Consider the following 6,076-nt stretch of genomic DNA (forward strand, 5'->3'; position numbering starts at 1 on the left):
TGTAACTAAATTAATACAGTAAACATTTTAAAGTAGAATTTGACAATTTCAGCTACAACCCTAAGGGTTTATATATCCAAGCTGGCTAAAAATCTTTATTTTGAATCCTCTAAATAGGGAAAACGAGGACTACTTCAGATTCACATATAAACAAACTTTATATATGTATATTTTTTAAAAGTTTAAAAAAAAATTTTTTTTATGATAGTCACACACAGAGAGAGAGAGAGAGAGAGGCAGAGACATAGGAAGAGGGAGAAGCAGGCTCCATGCACCGGGAGCCCGACGTGGGATTCCATCCCGGGTCTCCAGGATGGCGCCCTGGGCCCAAGGCAGGTGCTAAACCGCTGAGCCACCCAGGGATTCCCACATATATGTTAATTTTAAATAATGAAAAGTTACATACAGATATGGTCATTACAGCATTTTAATATTAAGAAAAATGTAGAAGCCCTCTAAATTCTCAATCATAAGAGAACTGATTAAGTAAACCCTAGTATGTTTCCAGACATTAATGTAGTTCACTAAAAATACTCATTAGGAAGATATCAGCTAACATAAAGAATTGATCACATATGTTAAAAAAAAGATATAAATGTGTATATGGAGTATGATTACTTATACAGAGTAATAATCTATACGTTGAAAGAGAAAACTGGGAAGGAGTGTTCCAACATAATAGCTGCAGTTGCTTTTTGATAGTGGTCCTGATATTCTTTCAACATAGACTTTTGTCAGGAATTCTAGGGAGGAAAAAGAGTTCATGTCATTGAGTTCTAGCCCAACCAGATTGTAAGCCACTTTCCCAGCATAGGCATCCACCTGAACCCACTCTGTGACAGGGATGTTTGTTTCCCTGCTGAATGGTTGTGAAGCTATTCCCGCTATTGACATAAATATGGATTTTTCCTCTTTGCCCCAGTTCTGCCCTCTGCTGCATGCTTTTCTACATGGGCAGGTTGATGTTCTCTGTGTGCTCCAGCTGGGCCTCTTCTCGGACATATGGGAGGAGACAGGCCTGCTCCGGGAGACTCCAGACTCGCCTTGAATGATCCACACTAAGCTTCCAAACAGAGAACAAATTTCCATCTTTCATTTTGAGCAGTGTTCCTGAGTTTTGAAAATTTCACCTCGGTTGTGTTAGTCTTTAGCTATTATCCCTATTAACATACAATGCTTCCTCCCTCTCACTCGAACCTGAGAAAATCCAAAGCCTCCATCTATTTTTTTGTCACTCACTAAATAGTGTGAATTGGTTTCAGATCGTTTCTTGATAACAAGTTTTGATGGGAATAGAACAAAAGCATATGAGGAATGTGATGGGGAGGAGGACCCAAGGAAAAGACACAGAAAGATGAGAATGGGGGAACCATGGATGCCCTACACTCCAGTTTGCAGAGGGCTGCCAGGGGCAGCCTCCCTTAGCTATCACCAAGACTTTGGATTATTCAGACCACAGCTAAGCACTTTACTGGGCAGGGTGGGGAGGGTGGATTCTAGAGGATTGAAGCCTTCTGCATTTCTTGAATGCTCACATTTTCTTTCAGCGACCCTAAGAAAAATATCCTAATACCGACCTTTATATTTTTGGGGGAAGATCGGGTTAATATCAATTCAAGTGATTAAATACTCTTGCATCAACAACAGTATTTTATCTGGTACTAATGTTTCTTGTTTCTTTCCTTGCACTCTGTCCCTGTCCGTCTTATTTTTCTTAGCTTTACTGAGTAGGCAGTGCATAGTAAGAACCATTTTTCTTGGTGTAAAAAAATAGTAAAATCTACAAATTTAGGGAAATCCAGGGTACAGTCTATTACAGACAGTTGAAGTACAAGGAAACGACCTTGTGAGGCTTGGCACAAACTAGTATTGACACTCTAAATGACAGAATTCCTTTCCCATTGTCTTGCAAGTGGAGAGAGGAAAGGTCCTGTTTTTCATGGCTTTGAAAACCTATCCAGAGAGTGATCACCTCACGGGATTTGGAGAGTGAGATCAGCAAGGTCAATGATAAGAAGGCATTGTCAAAGTTTTGGATAGATTTGCAGGTTTTCCTTAGGTCCGTGTAAATCTGTAATACCTACTTTCCTATGATTCCCTTAATTCCCAGCCTTCTTAAATCTTAGTAAACCCAGTATTCTTAATTCCCAAAGGAAGCATCTCTAAAGATGCTCGAGACAAAGTCTCCCAGTCTCTCTTTGCGCAGGTGCTAGATGATTGTTGGGATCATGAGTATGGGAATTTCTAAGAAGCTGATTCTCATGCCCTGCCCTGGGTAGTTGGCGGTTATGACTCACATCTGCTGTGAACTGGCCCAAAGCCAGTGGCTTTTGTTCTTTGAATTGAAAAGGAACTCAGAAGTGGGGTGTTAGGGGGGTACAGGGAACCACAGGATGTGGATATTCTGGGTCTTCCATGCCTCATAAAGAAGATGCATCTGTTGGATTAAACAGCTGGTAGAAGACTGAATCAGCAGTGGATATGAGCAGTTTCCTGGCATCCAGGTCCCACCAGTCCCACTACTTTCTACCTCTCTCCCTTAGAACATGGGCTTTTCCAGGTTTATTAGCCAATCTGTGTAGTCAGTTCTGACTATTGAGATCAGTGTGATGGTATGAACAATGCTGAACGAAGAGATCCTTCCTCCAGATGTGATGGAGACCAGCTGGTGTGGGGTGTGGAAGCCAAAAAGCCATGGCAGAGCCATCTTAACCCTTCCTGGCAAACAATCTATCCAGAGAGAAAGTCACTGTAGGAAGAAAGTTGCTCTATTATTTTTCTCATTAAAATAGAGGTTAATAAATCTCAGTGCAAAATAATCTCCCCATTTCCTACAATCAATCTGCACTGATAGATGAGTTAATTAGTGTATGTAGGGTAGATCTTTACTTTTCATCACTGAATTCTCTTTGTGCAGAAACAATGTTCAGGACCTAGGAGAAATATATCCAAATGGAATATAAGTGATTAGAACCCTGCTTTATACATAGATAGCTCTTGGAGTCTTTGCATTGGAGAAAGGGGAAAGTCTTACTCTGGAGTCAAAGTCACTTACTTTACCTTAAGCCTCCAGACTAACACAAGAGTATGTTGACTTTTTCTAGGTTTCTTTGGGTGGACTAGATGTGCTGTAAGTACACAGTAGAATGAGTTATGATATTAGGAGGACAAATTCAGACCAGAGAGTGGGAGTTGTCTAAGGTGACAATGCTTCTTTCTTCCAATGAAGGCACATGATCCAGACAGCTCCTATTATAGTACATAGAACTGGTGCATTCAAGCCGTTGCCTTATAGCTTCAGAGGATCCATATATCCTGTAGAATCTAAGATTTAGTTTCTGAGCTTTTATAGGGATGATATGCAGATAGCTCAAACTTTTCCTTTCAATTCATGTGGCAAATTACAGTGATGAAGTAGTTGGTCCTGGATTTAGGTAGAAACTGCCAAGTCTTTCTGAGTTAGGTGCCTTCTAGAGTCATCAATGGAGTGCAGGCTCTGTCCCCCAAATGGTGCTCCAGGAACAGAGCTCTGAGAAAAATGCCCACAAATGGCGCAAGGTGGAGCTAACTTTCCAGAAATGCATGGCATGTGTGGGGTGAGGGTGGGGTGAGGGTAGGGCTGAGAAACAGGAACAGGAATAGGAAGGGACCTGGTTTGCTTCATTTTCCTGTTGAGATGCAAATGTTCTGGGAACAATTAACTTGTGGGGTATAAGGCTCGGGGATGAGAGACGCTAGGAGGAAAAACCGAGAGGTAGAAAGTTATAGAGCAGCAACACTCTTGTGTGTAGACTTCATTTTTTTTTATCATTTGTTTTTATTGAAGTTCGATTTGCCAACATATAGTATAACACCCAGTGCTCATCCCGTCAAGTGCCCTCCTCAGTGCCCATCACCCAGTTACTCCCACCCCCCATCTACCTCCCCTTCCACAACCCTTTGTTCATGGCCCAGAGTTAGGAGTCTCTTATAGTTTGTCTCCCTTTCTTATTTTCCCCACTCAGTTCCCTTTGACAGATGAATGGATAAAGAAGATGTGGTCTATATATACAATGGAATATTACTCAGCCATTAGAAATGACAAATACCCACCATTTGCTTCGATGTGGATGGAACTGAAGGCTATTATGCTGAGTGAAGTAAGTCAATCAGAGAAGGACAATCATCATATGGTTTCACTCATATGGGGAATTTAAGAAATAGTGAAAGGGATTATAAGGGAAAGGAGGGGAAATGTTACCAATAGATTTCAAAGAAGAAAGTATGATGTTATAAAGAGGAGCAAACTTAGAGAAAGATGCTTAGAAATTGATGCTGTGAGAGACATTAAGTGAATGATTGGTATGAAACAAGAACTCAGAGAGCAGTTTGTACTAATGTTGGACTGTTCCAAGGTTATCCAAGCTTGAACTCTTTGCTCCTGATAGCTGCCTGGGTTAAGAGAAATGAGAGAGAAAAATCTCTTTAGAGATTTCTGAAGAAATTAAAAAAATTAACTCGTACATTGACCTTGTGATGGAAATAAGGATGCACAAAAAAGCTCTTTGGGAGTTAGCTTCAGAAGAGAAATACTAAATAATGCAAATAAGCCCAGAGCATTTAGGGAAAAAGAGAAAATTCCATGCACAGAGAATGGTCAGATTTAACTTAATATGGAACATATAATTTTCCATTAGAATATTGGTGACAGCATTTCAGTAAACTTGGGTCTGGATGCCTTGTGTTGAATAAACATGGCAGCTGGTATTCTGTATAAGTTCAATCAGGGAGACACAAGGGACAATTCTTTGTTTAACAGAACCTCTGTTCTGGCTCAAGAAACACATTGAGATGTCTTGTGTTTTCTAGGTCTTTTGATTGTGAATGCTGTTCAGGGCTGTTTTTTTTTTTTTATTTTTTATTTTTAATTAACTTTTATTGGTGTTCAATTTACCAACATACAGAAAAACACCCAGTGCTCATCCCGTCAAGTGTCCACCTCAGTGCCCGTCACCCATTCCCCTCCAACACCCGCCCTCCTCCCCTTCCACCACCCCTAGTTCGTTTCCCAGAGTTAGGAGTCTTTATGTTCTGTCTCCCTTCCTGATATTTCCCAACATTTCTTTTCCCTTCCTTTATATTCCCTTTCACTATTATTCATATTCCCCAAATGAATGAGAACATACACTGTTTGTCCTTCTCCGATTGACTTACTTCACTCAGCATAACACCCTCCAGTTCCATCCACGTTGAAGCAAATGGTGGGTATTTGTCGTTTCTAATTGCTGAGTAATATTCCATTGTATACATAAACCACATCTTCTTTATCCATTCATCTTTCGATGGACACCGAGGCTCCTTCCACAGTTTGGCTATTGTGGCCATTGCTGCTAGAAACATCGGGGTGCAGGTGTCCCGACGTTTCATTGCATCTGAATCTTTGGGGTAAATCCCCAACAGTGCAATTGCTGGGTCGTAGGGCAGGTCTATTTTTAACTCTTTGAGGAACCTCCACACCGTTTTCCAGAGTGGCTGCACCAGTTCACATTCCCACCAACAGTGTAAGAGGGTTCGTTCAGGGCTGTTTTTATATCTGAAGGGCTTGCCTTTTTCACCATGTGTATGTATGATGTGGGACAACCTGTGTTGGAGAAACACATGACTTATTTGCAAGCTTTGCCTAAGACCTAATTAATATCCGTACCTCAGGTAGCTTACAAGATTGGATTCCAAGGCTATGATATACGAATATAGACTTCCTGTCTTTTTCCTACTGTCCCAAAATATAATCAGATAATCCTCTGTCTGGTTACTTGAGAGCCAAGCTACTTTCTTGCAGAAACACTCTAAAGAGTTTCTTTAGAAAATCTAGGGAAGTGTAAGTCAAAAGACAAGCTATAGCCTGAAGCCCAGGCTGCTGACTTGAGGACAGATGGGAGAATGTTAACAGCCAAGAAATATGAGGTCTTTGGCTCCTTTCCCAGAACTGCCAGGCTAAGACCTTGGCAGAGACTCAACAGGAAACTGAACTCTATTTGCATATCCTTTTATACATGGGAGATTAAAAGCTTCAACCTTGAGTGATCACAGTTTTTGA

General features: G+C 40.9%; 1 gene segment (V, D, J or C); it reads right to left on the reverse strand.

Annotated features, from left to right (window-relative positions):
• LOC121493205 overlaps positions 1-6,076 on the reverse strand; it is a 439,102-nt gene that overhangs the window by 116,634 nt on the left and 316,392 nt on the right.

This window comes from Vulpes lagopus, chromosome 6 (assembly GCF_018345385.1).
Source record: "Vulpes lagopus strain Blue_001 chromosome 6, ASM1834538v1, whole genome shotgun sequence".
NCBI lineage: Eukaryota > Metazoa > Chordata > Mammalia > Carnivora > Canidae > Vulpes > Vulpes lagopus.